Raw genomic sequence first — 16,624 nt, 5'->3', positions numbered from 1 at the left:
TTATTTATTCTTATGTTCTTTTTTAGTTGTCATTTCTGAAAGGATTTGTTCTTTTTTTTAGAATTTTTTTCTGAGATTTCTCACATCATATATAATGTGTTAGAATCATAGTCTAATTCTAATTCATGTTTTTAAGTCTGTTTTTCATTTTTCTAATATCTTTTTAGCTAATTTTGAAATACAAATGCAGAGTTTTTAGTTTCTTTTTTTATATATGTGTTCCAGTTTGCTGTTAATGCAAAATACCAGAAATGGATTAACTTTTATAAAGGGAATTTATTTGGGTACAAATTTATAGTTCTATGGCCATAAAAGTGTCCAGACTAAGACATCAACAAGAGGATACCTTCACTGAAGAAAGGCTGATGGTGTCTGGAATACCTCTGTTATTTGGGAAGACACGTGGCTGGCGTCTGCTTGTCTAAGGTTGTGTTTCAGCTCCTCTCTCCTCAGCTCCTGGCATCCTTGCTTCTTTCTCCCAGGGCATTTCTCTCTAATCAACTGGGGCTCCTCTCTTAGCTTTTCAGGGCAAACTCTGGGCTTCATCTCCAAACGTCCTTCTGTCTGTGTCTCTAAGCATCTCGAAGTGTCAGCAAGCATCTGGGTCTGTGTTGGCTCTTAGCTTCTCTCTTAAATATTCCAGTGAACTAATCAAGATCTAACCTGAGTGGGCAGGGCCATACTTCCATGGAAATAATTTAATCAGAGTCCTTACCCACAGTTGAGTTGGTCACATCTCCATGAAAACATTCAATCAGAGGTTCCACCCTAATAAACAGACTAATCAGTCTGCCCCCACAAGATTACATTAAAGAATATGGCTTTTCTGGGGGACATAATACATCCTAACTGGCACAATATGTTCCTGCCATGTTTTCATTTTCTGTAGGGCTCCTTTTTTCTTATATCCTGTAAGATTAGAGTTTAATACTTTCCTTACTTTTGTCTTTACATCAAATTAGTTTCCTGTTGCTCATTAAAATTTTTTCTTTATTGTGGTAACATGTATACTACTCAAAATTTCCCATTTTAACTACTTCCATGTGTGCAATTCAGTGACATTAATTATATCCAGGACTGTGCTTCTACTACTACCATTCATTACCAAAACTTTTTCATCATTCACACAGAAACTTGGTACCCATTAAGCAATAACTCCCCAATCTCCTCTCCTCTTTCTGTGGCTCCTGGTGATCTGTAATCTATTTTTTGTTTTATGAATTTGCTTATTCTAGGAATTTCATATGAGCAAAGTCATAAAATATTTGTCCTTTTGTGTCTGACTCATTTCACTCAGCATGATGTCTTCAAGGTCATCCATGTTGTCACACGTGTCAGAACTTCACTCCTGTTTATGGCTGAATAATATTTCATTGTATGTATATGCCATATTTTGTTTACCCTTTCATCTGTTGATGGATTCTTGGGTTGGCTCCATCTTTTGGATACTGTGAATAAGGCAACTATGAACATCGGTTTGCAAATATCTATTTGAGTTCTCTAGACAATTCTTTTGGGTATATACCCAGGGTGGGATTGGTCAGTCATATGGAAATTCTGGGTTTGACTTTCTGAGGAACTGTCAAACTATTTTACATAATGGCTGCACCATTTTACATTCCTAACAACAACGTATGACGTTTCCTATTTGTCTGCATCCTTGCCAACACTTAGTTTCTGTATTTTGAAATAGCAGCTATCAGTGGGTGTAAATCGGTATTTTGTGGATTTGATTTGCGTTTTCTTACTGGCTAATAATGTTGAGCGTCTTTGCATGTACTTATTGCCATTTATGTTCTTTGGAGAAATGTCTTTTCAACTCATTGGTCATTTTTAATTGGGTTATTTGTCTTTTTGTTGTCGAGTTGTGGGATTTCTTTATATAAATGCTTATCAGATATATGATTTCCAAATATTTTCCCCCATTCTCTAGATTATATTTTCACTTTCCTGATAATATTCCTTGATGGACAAACATTTTTAATTTTGTTGAAGTCTAATTTATCTATTTTCTTTTTTGTTGCTCATTCTTTTGGTGTCATCTCTAAGAATCTGTTAACTAAAATAAGGTCCTGAAGATTTTCCCCTATATCTTATAGTTTTATTGTTTTAGCCCTTATTTTTAGGTTATTGATCTATTTTTGAGTTGATTGTTATGTATAGAGTGAGGTAGGAGTCCACTTTTATTCTTTTACTGTGGATATCTGGTTGTCCTGGAACTACTTATTGGAGAGACTATTTTTTCCCCATTTAAGGCACTTGGCATCCTTGTTGAAAATCAATTGGCTGTAAAACTGTGGATTTATTTGAACTCTCAGTTTTATTCCATTTTTCTGTACATCCTTATGCCAATACCTACTGTTTTGCTTATTGTAGATTTGTTGTAAATTTTGAAATTGAGAAGTGTGAGTCCAACTTTTTCTTTTTCAGGATAGCTTTGGCTATTTGGAGCTTGTTATTTTATATGAATTTGATGATTGGCTTTCCATTTATGCAAAAAAATTTCCCAGAATTCTGATTGGAATTATGTTGAAACTGTATATTGCTATGTGTAGTATCAACATCTTATGAACATTAAATCTTCAAATCTCTGAATATGGGATGTGTTTCCATTTATTTCAGTCTTATTTAATTTCTTTCAGCAATGTTTTATAGTTTGCAGAGTACAATTCTTTTATATCCTTGGTGAAATGTTTCTATGTATTTTATTTGTTTAGATAGTATTTTAAGTAGAATTGTTTTCTTGATTTCTTTTATATATTGTGCATTGCTGTTGTACAGAAATACAACTTATTTTTGTATGTTGATCTTCTACTGCATAACTTTGATGAACTTGTTTATTAGTTTTAAGTCCTTTCTTGTGATTTTGTTGGGATTTTCTGTTTATAGCGTCATGTCATCAGTAAATAGCAAAAACTTAGTTCTTCCATTCTAGTTGGATGCCTTTTATTTCTTTTTCTTGCCTAATTGCTCTGGCTAGAACTTCAAGTACAGTGTTGATTAGGAGTGGTAAAATAGCCATTCTTCTCTTGTTCTTGGTTTTATGAGGAAAGCTTCCAGTCTTTCATCATTGATCATGATGTTAGCTGTGAACTTTCCATATATGCCCTTTATCATATAGTGGATGTTCCTTTCTATGTCTAGTTTTCTGAGTGCTTTTACCAAGAAAGGTTGCTGGATTTTGTCAAATGGCTTTTCTGCCTCAACTGAGATAATCATATTTTTTTCTTCATTATAATAAGTAATGTATTACATTGCTTATTTTTAAATGAAATTAGTTTCACTGAACATTTTAAATCAAGGAGTGATTTAAGTTAAGATTTCCTTTTTTTTTTTCACAATTCTAAAGTTCTCTTGTCTAATGTTTTTGTCAAATTAAAAAAATAAATTGGCTGAGACTTTTAAGATATTTCTGACTCTGTTCCCTTCTCTTAGTTCTTTTGTCTCTATTGTCTCTAGATTGGTTTAGTGAAATTTATTCCCAACTGTTTCTCGTTAGTGCAGTGCCTTAGAGTTTTTGGTGCCCAGTCTGTCATAAGGCATTGGGACCTTTCTGAGGACCACTTGCGCTTGCTCTTTATTGGAATGTACAACCCTTCTCCATTTTAGCTGCTGCGTTCATATTGGTCCACAACCTTTCCACTGATTATCTTTTAGCTATCTTTGGAATTCTCATGTCTGTTTATCCAATTGTTTTCATCTTTATGCTTGTACAGATTCTTATATTATGCATTCTTGAGACTGTTGGCATTTATCGGGATACTGTGACATACACTTTTGTGGGTTTTTGGAAGTACTTTTTAGATGGTCTGTGTGCTTTTGTAAATGGATTTTTAGAGACATACACCATTACTGCCATATTTCCAGAATTTTCTCATTGTTAATTTTTATTTAAGGGAATTATCTTTGGTTGTAAGGGTTAAACATATGCTTTCTCTAAGGATACTTACCTTTTTATGGAATTGGTAGTAGATGTCAGGGGTTTGGAGGTCTTTTTTGCCCTAATATAATTTGATGGCAAGACCATGTTTCATTCATTTTTGTATACTATTCTTGGCACTTTAGCATTTGTAAGTTTCAGTTATAAAGAAGGAACAAAGAAGAAAATGTCTGGAGAATAAAATATTTCCTGGGGAAAAATATTTTATTCTTTGTTTTCATCTTTAGTTTTACAGAAATTCCTATTACATTCATCTGAGAGTCACTGAATTTTCCATTTTTTTTTTTTAAAGAGAAGATGAAAAACCCAAAACAAACAAGCTCATGTTGAGTATGTGTATGTATTTACAAGATCTACAGGATCAGAACCTAATTAATTTTATGACCTGTGTTATATAACTTGCATCTATGCTTTGTTGTCTGTCCAGGTACAGATCAGTAACACTCTGATTGACATTCCTGTTAAGGACCTTAAGTCATTCTCTCTTCATTCCTTGTCTTTATTCCCTAACCTAGCAATTAGCAATTTTTTAAAAAAATGAGGACCATTTTGAGAGTGTAAAAATATATATTTTTTCAAAACGAAAATAGCTTAGTTCTTTTGTTTATAAAAAGGCTTGCTCCCTGCATACAGGTTAAGCAATGGACAAAATTATAAAAATTTTAAGAAAGTGTCCCCCTGTCAATTTTATCTCCCAGAAGGCCAGTTTTTAAAAGAAACCCAAAGGATTTCTGTATTAACTTTTCTATCCATGGGATAATGTATATCTGTAAATATGGTATCATAGATTCTAAATAACTGAGGTCATGAGAAGAAAAAACCTTTTAGTCTCAAAAAATACCAAGATTGGGGCGTTTTTGAGAACTGTCAATGTAAGTGCTGTTTATTAGGAAATTTCATCCTGGCTCGTATCTATAAGATATTATGTGATTTGCTCTTCCTTATGCTAATAATTCAGAAAATCAGTTTGTCATTTTATTTATCAAAACTAAATTAGATCATTTTGAAGTCACTTAGAGAATACCACCCTTAATTCCACAGGCCAGTTGGCCTTTGTGAGAATATTTTTCCTCCCTCATAGTACCTTAGTCATCATCCAATGAAGTAGAAATGTAAGATGTTTGCTCAAATCCAAGATGGCATTGATTTTTATGATATACTGTCAATTTCATACTAGGTTTTGAGGAGACAGAAAAGGCCAATCTGTGTTCTAAGCGTCATAATTTCAGAAATCTCAAAATGTGATGAAATATGCATCTTAGATTTGATTGAATAAGTAAAATAAGCTTATCTGTTCCAAATATTATAAATAAATTTAGAATTTAGAAGTAGTTGAATTAGAAATGTAAAATGTTTTAAAACAAAAAATCAAGTATTCTATTTTGGCAAGTTTGTTAAATAAAGAAACTTCAAATATTTCAGGAAATAGAAAATAGAGATTTTTTTCTGCATTTAAAATTTAAAAATAGTTTCTAAATTTAAAGGAATTAGTCTCTGTAAAGAGATTTCCTGCAGAAGAAAATATTTATGACAAAAGGTGCTATGGAGCAAGTTGCTTCAGAGTGTGTCATGGAAACAATGTGCATCATGGGTGCAGGCAGAACAGAAACTTTCAGCAAATGACCGCTTTATCTCTTACAGAGTTACAAAGGGTCTAAAAGAGCAGGGAAAGAGATATCTTTGTAGCTGGTCTCCCAGGGTGCCAACTGCTCAGGTCAGTGTCACTGGATGGCAGCTCTGCATTCCCTATTTGGCATAGGAGAAGAGACCCTTTGCTGTTTGAGTGCTGAGTATTTTTAAAACCCTAGGGGGTGGTTGCCCAGATAAGCAGCTGAGCTGTTTGTTCTTGGTTTCCGGGTGTAAGGTATGGTCAGTGCTTTTCATTAGACCTAACATGTCCCTTGGGTTGTGGAATGAAACCATACTGTAACGTCTGTACATGATAGAAAAGGAGGCCGAGTTAGCAAGGGCTGGGAGATGACCACTAGGTGTGTCCCTGACTTTCCCAGCAGATGAATTAAGAATCTACTTTGAATTCAGGTACTTAAGTTTTCATAATATGATTCTACATAAAATGTCTTCAGTAAACATGTATTACTTCTACAGATTCACTTGGTCTTGAAATATTTACTTGTTTGTAATTGTGCATGATTAAGGGCTGAATGCTAATTTTTTCATAGGCATATTTTCTTTAAAAGTTAGATAGTACATGACCTTTTGTGATCTATGCTAATACACACTTTTATCTGAACACATTTCAGAAATACTATAGAATTGTATTTATAATATTTATTCTATGTCAGTGAGTTTGATCTTTAACTTATCTTATAAGTTTAAATAATTTTCAAATTGTTTTTTTCCAGTAATGTATAATTTGGTAAAATACAAGTTCAGTGCTAATTTACAGTCATTTCATGTGCTATTTGTATGTTTTGTAAGTACACTTGTCACTTTGGGAGTCGTGTTTTATCTTCTTAACCCAAGGAGTATTCTGAGAGTATACACATTTCTTGTACTTGTTTTTGAGTAAGTGCTTAAAGGTAGATCTTTAAAAATTTTTTTGCATAATGGCATTGCCACAAAATAGGAAAACATGAACTTATAATGTGGGTAAGCATTATTCTCATCCAGTGGTGAGGCAAACTTGTTATTTTTGAATACTTCAGTTTACAAGGGTAAAGGATGTGTTTACTGTATTTCCCTATATGAGATCAGACTTCTGACCTCGCATTTTAGAACAAAGCCAAAAACCTCAATAGTAAGTGAAAAGACTGGTTTGAAGCAGATGCTCATAGAATTCATATACTTTATTTGGTAGGTAAATCATAGAGCCTTTTTGTTCCTCTAGCAAACAGGAAGTTAACCATAAAATAAAGGAGAAAGGATGCATTTACATTAAAAGTAGCCAGAAATGAATATTTAAGAAGGAGAAAACACACCTGAAGCTTGGAAATTTGAGAAAATTTTGGGCACGGTTAGGTGGCTTCCTGGGCCTATGTTTTCTGTGTATTAGTTGGGTTTTGAATTTTGAACATTTCTCAGGTAGAAACATATACTGGATATTTGATATGTATTGATAGATATGCTGGTTTGTATATATAATGTCCCCCAGAAAAAGCTATATTCTTTAATGCAATTTTGTGGGGGCAGACGTATTTGTGTTGATTAGGTTGGAACCTTCTGATTGAATGTCTCCATGGAGATGTGACCCACCCAACTGTGAGTGGCACCTTGGATTAGGGTGTGACCTCTTGATTGAATGTTTCCATGGAAATGTGGCCCCGCCCATTCAGAGTGGGTCTTGATTAGCTCACTGGAGTCCCATATAAAGAGCTCATAAACAGAGGGACCTCAGAGTGACTGAGAGTGACATTTTGAAGAGGAGCTGCAGGTAAGACAGGACAAAACACCCCAAGAGCCACATTTTGGAGAATGCTACTTTGAAATGCAACCTGGAAGCAAGCGGACGCCAGCCACATGCTTTCCCAGCTAACAGAGGTTTTCTGGACACCAATGACCATCCTTCAGTGAAGGTGCCCTATTGTTGATGTCTTACCTTGTACACCTTATGGCCTTAAGACTGTAACTTGTAACCAAATAACCTCACTTTATAAAAGCCAACCTGTTTGTGATATTTTGCATGTCCGCAGCATTAGCAAACTGGAACAATAGACAAAGTTTATTTGAAGAGTTTCAGTCTCCCTTTCGCTTTGAATGTCTATTTGTTGAGAAGGATGTGCGTATCTTTCTATTCTGTCTAAGGGAGACAAAATCTCAAGGTTTTAAAGGGAAGAGTCAAAAGAATCTAAAACCCTTTAACAAGACAGAAAAGGTGGCCGGAAACCTAGCTTTGGAAAGGTGATTAAGTAGAATGTAAGTTTTCTCAGCATTTTGTGATTAGTTTAGCTTGTTCATTGCTGATTCATCTGTATTAGTTAGCTCTCAACTGAAAGGCCACTTCCTGAGACAGTCTTTTTCTGATCTCTCTGGCTTAAGTAGTTCCTCCTTTTCCCCTGCCATTCCTTTGGTTCATTTTCCTCATAGTGCTTATCAGAATCTTATTTGTTTATATATTTATTGTTTGATTATTTCCCCTACTTCTCAGAATGTAAGTTCCCCAAGGGAGATATCTTCTGTCTTATTTACTACCATTATTTTATCAGTTCCTAGAATAGTGTCTGACACATCAAAAATAAATGTTTGTTGGATAGTTGATTTAAATGGATGGTTTGTGGAGTATTGCTATTTTATATTTTAAAGCAATAGTGCATTTCATCATGTCCTGTTAAGCCATCTGTGTTAAAATTTAGTTGGATTCAATTTCTAAAAAGAAAAGTAAAATACTATATTTTAATTCACATTACAAGTGTACTAAAGGAATTGGCAAGTTTTAGAGGAGGTTTCTGTGGTAAAAGTATTAGAAAATATATATTTTTTTTCAAGCTGATACGACTTGTATCCTATTAAATACCATCTTGTCAGAAAATATTAAATTTGGTTTTAGCTGTAGCTACAGAGTAGGGGGCATTTTAACAATGAAAAAAGATGTAAGTGTATTACTTATTTCATCCTAATCTAAAATTAAAGATAGCTGCCAGGGAATTTTGCAAGTTACAGCAGTGTTCTGAAATCACAGAGCATCATGAAACCTCCAGAATCTGAGAAAGGGAGCCTTCATGGCAAACACTAGCATGCTCTTTGCTACATAGGAATTTATGGATGTGGCAACTGCTCCATTCCTTCTTCTGTTTTAAGACTTACTAAGGACCTCACACATTTAAAAAATCTTTGATGCTTCTTTTGCTTTCAGTTTTATTAAACCATTTCCCTCTATCATTTCAGATTTGTTCTCCATTTGGTTTCTGAATTCCCTCCCATTTTGTTAGTTTTTTTTTTCTTAAAGTAATATGCTTCCCAGTTTCTTATTTAATACGTATAAATTTACATGTCTAAATATACTGTCTTTGGCTTTCTTATTTTTTCTTCTGCCTTATGAATTTTCTTTTGCACTTTCCCTTAAAACACATGTAATTTTTCTTGCAACACAATCTATAAAAATAATTAAAAGGTTGTAGAAATCTGTAATTCAAAAAGTGACATGTGAAAGTCCTGCAAGTATGTAAAAGTATGGCCTACTTGAAAAATTGCTAGTGTTAGAGTTTCAACGGTGAGGGTATATTGTTTGGTAATCAGTGTAGGATATGAGGGGGAGGCATTTTAGAAGCTGAATCTCAAAAAGTTGGTGGAGGTTATTGAAAGTTTTTAGCAGTTGACTAACACTGACCATACTGACATTTTGGAAAGACATTTCTTACAGTTGATAAGGGTGAATTGGAGTGAGATGAGAGAGAATTAGAGAAACCTCTTTAGTCTCTTGCATTAGTCCAAGAGAAATATGATAAAAATCTTGAAGTAAAGAAATATAAATGAAGGTGGAAAAGAGGAAGAGATATTTGAAGAATATTTGGGCAGAAAGTCTAGAGAATTTAGTAACCATTGGGAATTAGGAAGAGGAAGGAATCTAGGATGCCTTTTAGGTTTGTGAAACCTAAAGGGGAAGTTCTCTTCCTTCTCTTCCTAAATCCTTTTCCAATCCTTGGCCTTCTTTCCCTCTGCAGTGCCATTACCTTAGCCTAGGCAGCAGTCATCTCTCACTTGGATTATAGCATGTTTGCTCTATTCCAATCCAATATCCATGCTGAAGCCAGAATAAATTCTTCGGATCTAATCATTTCATCCGCTAGCTTAAAATCCTCCTGTAGCTCTCTGTTTTCCTGAGGATTAAGGCCAAGCTTTCAAGATGCCTTACAAGGTCTCACTCTCCTTGCTTGCAAAATAGGAATAGGAATAATAATGACAATAATAATAAATAATAATAATAATAATACTTCTTTAGGTTGTTGTGAAGGTTAGATGAGTTCATGTTCTGAAGTGTTTAACTACAGTGCCTGGCACACAGCACTATATAAATGTTTTCTCATGTTATCTTCATTACTTGTTTTGCATCTGATTTCCCATCTAGACTGCAAGAACCATGAGGATTGAGCTGATGCCTCTCTTTTTTTGGAATTTATTTCCTAGTGTTTAGCACAGAATGTGGCATTGGGTGCCTAATACATAGATGCTATATGAATTAGTGAATGAATGAATGACATCTGGAAGCATTATAATGAGGAAGCGTTCAGAATAACTCTAATGCTAAGGCAGAATTGTGCTATTTGTTATAATTTCATAGAATGAATGTTCATAATATCCTTGTGTTTCTAAGAAAAGGACCAATTGTATTTAGTAGCTTCTGTTTTAAGATAACCCTTCTGAACTTCTTTTATTGTTTGAAGAAAGTTATTAGATAAATAAGTAGCAACATAAAATTAATCAAGTATGTGTAAACAGAAAAGAAAAATAATGGCAATATTGGTTTATTAACTTAAGTAGTAGTTTTGTTAATATGTGATTTTCTTATCTAAGAAGAAATTGATCTACTGAGGGGTTGGAATGTACTTTTTCTCCTGAAATAGTTAAGAAATAAGTTTGTTCATGTATTCATTCATCCATCGTATATTTATTAAGTACCTTTTATGTGCCAGGTATTGTTTTGGATGCTTGGGATATATTAATGGGGAACCTCCCCACAAAATTGCTGTTTATTGGAGCTTATGTTTTGGTGGATGAGATAAATGCTATTTAATAAGTTTAAATTAACTATATAGTAGAAGGTAGATAAATAATGAAAAAAAAACAGCAGAGTAAGGGAGGTTAGAATTGTTGGGGTGAGGGACAGGTGGGTTGCAATTTTAAATGCAGTGGTCAGGGTTTATTTAAAAGGTGACATTTGAGCAAAGACTTGAAGGCAGTGAGGGAGAGATTTTATGCACAGGGAACAGGTAATGCAAATGCTCTAAAGGAACCTATAAGAAAATCAGTGTGGCTGGAGCTGAATGAGTGAAGAGGAAGCATAGGAGATAAAGTCATGTAACAATAGAGGTAGGTCAGGTGACAGGGAGGGTTTAATGACTTGGAGTTTAGGGAAAATTGTTTTATTTTAAATTAAAGTTTGTTGAATTTTACATTTAAAAATTTCTAAATATCATGAAATTGTGTTTTAAGAATATGCCAAAATAAGTACCATAAGAAATAACAACCTTTACATTCTTCAAGACTGTTGTCATTTGATAACAGGTATATTCTTTTGGCAAGTGAAACCTTGTCAGCAAAAGTAACACTTTATTCCTTTGGGGTTGGTGCAATCATGGCTGAGCAAAACTTTTGTTTCATTTCTTTTTGCCCAAAATATCTTTGTTGCAATATCTATTTTTCCCTCCAGTTGATCCCTCATTTTTCTCTGTATGTTCCGTAATGAATATAATACATAGATTCTGCTTAGAAATGAAATGTAAATCCATCTCTGTTACTCTACAGTTTTGAGATGTGGCTGTGACTCAATCTAGAATTAGTTTTTGTGTTAGATTAAACTTGATGGACCATTTTGGGTATTTTTTATATAATATATCTTTTATAGACTTCAATCAGATTTAATGTTTGCATGATTTTAGAGCCATTTTTGAGGCACTTTTCAGTCACCATTCTATTTATATGAAATTTCACTTCTAATTATTTTAAAGAAATGAGAGCTGATAAATGAAACATTCTATTTATGGAGAATTCAAAAGATGTCCTTGTATCATACATCTTTGAGAAAATAGAGGCATTCTGCTAATTGTAATACTAATTTTACTTTTAAATGTTTGTGCCTTTCAAAGTCATTGCAAATTTAATTGTGGTGTGTTGATGAAATTTCCTTCAAACTTTCAAAGAATACAGGACAAAAATGAATCTTAAAGTCATCTGTCATATCATTATGTAGAAAAAGTTATCAGAACTACATTTTAATTCAAATTTCTTTTTTAGCAATTCGTAGTTTTGCATGTTGTTTTCTGTGAGCAAAAAGTTTTTATTGTAGGTTTCACCTTAGGTATTTCCAACCCATCTCTTTGCACAGAAGTTTTTGTGTATGTGTGTGTGTGTGTCTGTGTGTGTGTCTGTGTGTGTGAGAGAGAGATTTTTAGACTTCAAAGTAAAAAACTGTAAGTTAATACATAAATCAGGATCAGGGAATATACAGATAGAATGGATTATTAAGACCAAGAGTACAGTCAGATCAGAAAGTATATGGTTTTGTCCAAATGCTTATTAAAATTGAGGTGCAGGTTTTATTTTCAGGTTGCAGTTTTACTAAACAGAAAGAGTAGGGTAACATTCTGTGAATAAAACTTACCACTTCCTTAGTGGAAGTTGCATGGAAATTGTATGGCATTTGGAGTATTGAGGCCTTAGAATTTGGGTAAAGTACTTGTACTTAAAAGCAGTGTATTTGTTAAGCTATAGTAAGAGATAAAACTTTTTTCTCTGACTATAATGATCCTCTTTTGTTCATTTAATGGTTCAGGCATCACATTTTTCACATGCCAATGCCTAATGAGAATTGTTATTTTTTGTAAAGTTGTTAGAGATGAAGTAAACAGATTTCAGGTTTTTTTTTTTTTTTTTCTTAATTTTAACCTCCCTTTTTAATGAGGTAATGGAATTCCGTGTATGGTTTAAGAAATAGACTTTTAGCCCACTCATCCATAGGGTATTCTATTGAAAATTGTTGCTTAAAATAAGAAAATTATTTTTTTTTGGTTGGTACTTGAAGGTAGAGGCAAATGATAAATTTCAGACAATGAAAAAGCGAAGAGAAATGATGGTGTTTGGGAAAAAATAGTAATCCATTTACTTTCCACTGACTGGTCTCTGCATATGGTGTTGAATGGAAAATAAAGAAGTCGTCCTGAAATAATACTGAAGAAAGCAAGTTAAAATGTGAATCAGTTGCCTGTTACACAAATAATGATTCAGTTCAATGTTATACTTCAAGGGCCAATAATTTTTATGAAAGTATTACTAAAGCAAGGTGTTTGGATTAGATTTCAAAGTCTGTGACCTTTGGTTGACTTTCCTTCATTTTATTTGTTTGAGTGCCTGTTTATAGTTTTGTGGCATTTGCTTCATTCCCATTAAATTCTTCCTTTTGTGTGCTTGGCAAATGTGGTCATACAGGTTCTAAAGCCTAAAGGTATAGTTGATAAATTGAACTGGTTTTTTAATATGCTATAAACTCTCTTGTATATACCAAAATGTATTATTTTTAAATTTTGTATAATTGGGTCCTTGTATGCTTGGCATACTTTTTAATTCATAGGAGTTAAATCTATAGTCAGTGACCAAATGACAATTATAGACAATATATGTAGGAAAAATTTTCAGAGATAATTTAAGAGCATTTTGCCTAACATTGAGATAGTCACTAAAACATTTTAATAAGTGTCCTGATACATACATTGCTTGGTGTTGTATTAGATTGGTGAATAAGGCAGCCGTGGTCATTGCTTTTTAGAGGTTTTAAAATCTAATCAATGGGTTATAGTTATTTAGCTACTACCACTTCTCACACTTCAGAGTTTTGCCCTTTTTTTCCCTTTAACAACTTTGTTTTCAGGAAAAGTCTTTTGAGAAGAGAATATTAGTCATCACCATAGGACTCATCTAATTGAGTCTAGCTGTTCTTTTTTATTTTATTACAGCATAAAAGTTCATGCATCCAGATTAGAATTTATTTTTGTCTTTTTGGTTAAATATTGCAGTCAATGGCATCTGACAAATCTGTGATCTGGCATTTCTAAATTTATTAAGTAGGAAAAAAAAGGAAATATTCTGAGGCAAAGGCAGTCATTTGTAGATTTTCCCCTTACATTTACTTCATCTTGGTCATATAAAAACTGAAGAGCTACAGGCTAAATACTAGTTTCTAACCCCAAAAGCATGCTTAAATACTATCTTAGCCCCAGAAGCATGCTTAAATACTATCTTAACCCCATGCCTGTGGTTTTTGAGTTGTCAGTAATCTCCAGGATGAATACTTTGGACTGGTTATTTGAAGCCAGCACAGCTGCCCTCCTCACAGAGGTTCATGGGAGGAAGAAAAAGTCATGCTGGACTAAAATTGCAGGACAAAAGACAAACAGAATTATGATATTCTATGAAAATGGTGCTAGAGGTTTAATTTTTGCTGTTAAATCCTTTTGAAAAATCATTTTTGAAGCATTCTGGAAATGCCACAAATCTTTAAATATAAAATTTCCCCTTGTTTTGAAGCTTCTAGAACATTATAGGAATGATAGTCATAATAAATTAGAAGTCTATTTTTGGAAACATTATTTTGCATGTCCCAATTCTTTACTTTGAGCTAAGACACAGTTCCCTGTGTAATTATTTTAGCCCTACTACCCTTCTTTAGTAAGTATAAGATGAGAAGAGTAGAACCAAATGCATTCTATAAAATCAGAAGTTAAATAATGACAAAAGTAATCGATAAATAAAATAACCAAATTGTAACATGCTGATGCATTAGCTTGAGTTAAGATCTATTTGATAGCTTTTCGGCATTTTAAAGATGACTGTGATGCTTAGTTTTTACAGTTTACATTTTAAGCAATGTAATGTAATATGATGTAATCTTGGAGTGAACTCAAAAAAGAGCCTCCAAAATAATTGAGGGGAAAATATGTCCTTTAATATTTTAAAATCCTCCTTAGTCCATTTGTCCTGATTTTTGATCTGGAAAATGTGATATTGTTTGTAAAAGTTTGATAAAGATTGGGAATACCGGTGATTGATACAGCACTTTGATACCTTATTCTTGCCCCCCCTCCCTTTTTTTTTTTTTTTTTTTTTTTTTTTCCAATTTATGGCCTGTAGGTCCTCCAGTGTGTTAGGGCTGGAAAGAAGTAGAGAAATGGGGAAGCACTGTTATACTTAATTGTTGGCGACATGAGCCATGTCCAATCTCCCTTTGGTTAGCTCTGACTTTGTTGGCTCATGTTGTTATCTCTGCAGATTTCTTGGTCCTTGTGCAGATTGTGTGCATGGTTTTCTTGGTGCTGTGTTTAGATTTACTTCAGCAATAAAATTTGCTGAGGACTCCTTCACAGAGTGTCAAGACGCATCACCTGTTGGCTCTGTCAGTGGTCCATGACCTCAAGCTCTTGTCTAGATGGTCTGACTACTCACTTTGTTCCATAACTGCCTAAGTAAGTCATGAGAAACAGGATCCAAGAGAAACTCCCCAGGATAATGTGAGAAGTTGACTCCATTTTTTTTTCCAAACCCATTATACTGTCACCCTTTTAAGTCTGGTTGATGTGGGTTCTTTCAGAGAGCTTCATGCCTTCAGATATCTCCAGATCAAATATGGGCAGTAGTCATTTAATTCATGTATGTCAGCAGACTCCAGAGAATGCATGTCAGTTCTCCCAACAACTCACTCACCATGTTCTTCTTTGTTCTTTGTGCCAGTAAAAAAAAAAGAGAAAAAAAATGGAAAAAATTATTTCTTTTGTATAATGACTGGTAAAAAAAAAAAAGCATAAAATATGAAAGTAAAAAAGTTAAAAAAAATGCCCCTCTCCCTCCCTATTTTTCATTTAGTTTTTGTCCTCATTTGTTCGACTCATCCATCAATACACTGGATAAAGGGAGTGTGATCTACAAGGCTTTCACAATGACACTGTCACCCCTTGTAAGCTACATTGTTATACAATTGTTTTCAAGAGTCAAGGCAACTGGGTTGCAGTTTCATTGTTTCAGGTTATTATTTATAGTTATTCCAGAACATTAAAACCTAAAAAGGGTTATCTATATAGTGCATAAGAATATCTACCAGAGTGACCTCTTGATTCCATTTGGAGTCTCTCAGCCACTGAAACTTTGTTTCATTTTTCTTACTCCTTTTGGTCCAAGAAGACATCCTCAATCCCATGACACCAGGGCCAAGCTCATTCCCAGGAGTCATGTCCCACTTTGCCAGGGAGATTTAAACTCCTGGGAGTCATGTCCCACGTAGGTGGGAGGGTAATGAACTTAGCTGCAGAGTTGGCTTAGAGAAAGAGGCCACATCTGAGCAACAAAAGAGGTTCTCTGGGGCTGACTCTTAGGCACAATTATAAGTAGGCTCAGCCTCTCCTTTGCAGTAACAAACTTCATAAGGGCAAACCCCGATGTGCCAGTTTGAATGTATTGTGTCCCCCAAACGCCATTATCTTTGATGTAGTCTTGTGGGGCAGACGTTCTGGTGCTGTTTAGATTTGCTTGGAATGTTCCCCACCCAGCTGTGGGTGATGACTCTGATGAGATATTCCCATGGAGGCATGGCCCCACCCATTCAGGGTGGGCCTTGATCAGTGGAGCCATATAAATGAGCTGACTCAAAGAAAAGGAACTCAGTGTGTAGCTGTGAGTGACGTTTTGAAGAGGAGCAAGCTTGCTAGAGAGGAACATCCTGGCAGAAAGCCATTTTGAAACCAGAACTTTGGAGCGGATGCCAGCCACATGCCTTCCCAGCTAACAGAGGTTTTCTGGACGCCACTGGCCATCCTCCAGTGAAGGTACCCGATTACTGATGTGTTACCTTGGACACTTTACGGCCTTAAGACTGTAACTGCATAGCCAAATAAACCCCCTTTTTATAAAAGCCAGTCCATCTCTGGTGTTTTGCATTCCGCAGCATTAGCAAACTAGAACACCCGACATCAAGGGCTTGGCCTTCTAAATTGGTTGCCCCCAATGCTTGTGAGAATATCATTAATT

The 16,624-nt window shown here is 34.4% G+C and overlaps 1 protein-coding gene across 8 annotated transcripts in view; it reads left to right on the top strand.

Annotated features, from left to right (window-relative positions):
* Positions 1–16,624, top strand: part of CCDC91 (coiled-coil domain containing 91) — a 516,404-nt gene that overhangs the window by 214,402 nt on the left and 285,378 nt on the right. The window lies entirely within an intron of this gene.

This window comes from Choloepus didactylus, chromosome 8, assembly GCF_015220235.1.
Source record: "Choloepus didactylus isolate mChoDid1 chromosome 8, mChoDid1.pri, whole genome shotgun sequence".
NCBI classification, from domain to species: domain Eukaryota; kingdom Metazoa; phylum Chordata; class Mammalia; order Pilosa; family Megalonychidae; genus Choloepus; species Choloepus didactylus.
Note: the sequence above shows the minus strand (reverse complement) of the source record. Positions and strands in the feature narration are given on the sequence as shown.